This window comes from Adiantum capillus-veneris, chromosome 8 (assembly GCF_014529385.1).
Source record: "Adiantum capillus-veneris isolate H3 chromosome 8, ASM1452938v2, whole genome shotgun sequence".
In the NCBI taxonomy this organism is placed as follows: Eukaryota; Viridiplantae; Streptophyta; class Polypodiopsida; order Polypodiales; family Pteridaceae; genus Adiantum; species Adiantum capillus-veneris.
The window spans coordinates 55,781,402-55,783,616 of record NC_140938.1 but is presented as its reverse complement, the minus strand read 5'-3'; positions in this window follow the sequence as shown (position 1 = coordinate 55,783,616).

The window sequence follows — 2,215 nt, the reverse complement described above, 5'->3', positions numbered from 1 at the left end:
ACAAAGGTCCAATGATCACAGGCACTCAAATCTGTCTAATCCACACAAGAAGTGAGTCACCTTTACTAGGAAGAAGAGGTGAACCTTGTTTATGAGGAAATCTCTTTTCTTGAAAACTCTTCACAAGTGCTGCAGAACCATTGCACATCTCCCTCCTCAACACTCTAATTTGACAAGAGGAAGCACTTGTTCTTTACCACCTCTCACTGTTTTTCAAAGAATGGTGGGTAGGAAGGTGAATAGGCCCTTCAATGCCATGTTCAAAACCCTCAATAAGAAAAATGCTCGTGAAATGGTCCCCCTCTTCCAAGCCCAAGCTAGATTTCCCAATCTAGTCTAATGAAAACAACTTGGAGCTTTCCTAAGACCACTTTGAGCAATTATTCAGCCACAAGGAGGTTTTGTGTTATGGGGTTCCCCAAATCCATTACAGGTCATGGAGGCGTTGAGAGCTTGTCACACCCTCAAAAAACCAATCCAAAGCATGCTAAAATCAAATGCTAATCTCAAGTGATACCAAATCAATGAAAACTTTTCTACATATGAAAGCCAAACATGATGATCTTCAAAGCTACATTGATCTGTACTTTACAATAAACCTAAAATTTAGCAAGACAATTTTTGCAACAGATACACTCTATGGCTTAGCAATGTTGAGCTCAATCCAAAATTCAAAAGACATACTTAATTCAAAAGTTATGACATAAAACATCATGCAAAGGGCCATGCCCAAAACACAAAATGTCTTACGTACCAAACTCACACAAGGGAGACCCAGGGAGATAGAGCACCAAGTAGAACAGTGGTACATAGGTCATTGAACACTCAATTCATTATCTCATAATAACTTGTGCTCAATTTACAAAAATTGATTTTTGTACTGTTAAGTTGAGCTTCCTCTTCAACCTTGAACCTTTTGCGTATAGTCAGACTCTCGCTTCCTCTTGCGCCTTCAGTCTAGCCATGGATGCAATGGTAGATTTTCTTTGCTCTTCAAACTGCCTCGAAACCTCTTCATCTTCTTTGTGTGTTTGCTTGTCTAATCTTCTATGAGCTTTGGTAGCTACATATCTTCTCAAATATTCATGAGATTTTCTTTTAGCTTCTTTTCTTCAATCCTAACACCTATAGCCATCAAATTGAGCAAAAAGGATCAGGAAGAAAACCACTCAAAAATATTTTTTGGTCTCGATTTTGGTTGTTGAGACCATAAACTCTGAAATTTTAGAAATCTGATGGTTGGAGCTCAAAAAAAATACAAACCCCAAAAAAAGTGGAAAACGGGTGAACTAAGTCAAAGACAGTTGATCTGGAAAGTTTTAGGCTAAAATGTGTAGGAACATGGATCGCGATACATGACTCCATGAGGAATTTTGGACAAAAATTGATACTAAAGAGTCTTGTGAGGTTCCAGATACAGCATGATTACTGCCTTCTTCTTGCATAAAGTCAAGTACCATTTGTTTCAATTGATTGATGCATAGACCAAAGAGAGTTGGTGACAATGCACATCCTTGCTTAACCCCAATGGTGCTTGCAATTTTAAAAAAAAATTCCTCTTTACATGCTCAATTGACACATCACCTTCTCATAGATTCGAGAAACCACAAGCATAAACTCACTTGGCACTTAAAGTTCTTCCATTCTTCTTCGCAATTTGTTACGTGGAATTATACCAAAGGCTTTCTTAAAGTCCACAAAACAACAATACAATCACTTGCCTTTCAATCAACTTCCCTCCTTGAGAACACGAAGAGTGACAAGATGATCAATGGTGCTATGGTGTCAATGAAAACCCGCTTGTCCTTTTGCACGCTTGTCATTCTCTTCAGCCCAATCACTCAATTTCATCTCCATTATGCACCTAAATAATTTTTCCATAAGAGACCTAATCATTGTAGTCTGGTAGTTGTTTACATTCTTCATATCCCCTCCTTTATACAAAGGCTTGACCCAATTAGTACTCCAATCATAAGGTATACCATGTTGAAGTGCAAGGTTAAACATATCACACATCCACTCATGTATAAAATCTCCATCCATTTAATAATCTCCGGCTTGATACCTTGAAGGTATTCCGCTTTGCAAGTGGCCAACTTTTCAAGCCCACCGCATACATCCTCATCAATAGTAAAAAACAAAAAAGGCATACATGGAAGTGAACCATAAAATGGTATTTTTTTCAGCATTTGGCTGCTCATATAGTTGCCTACAA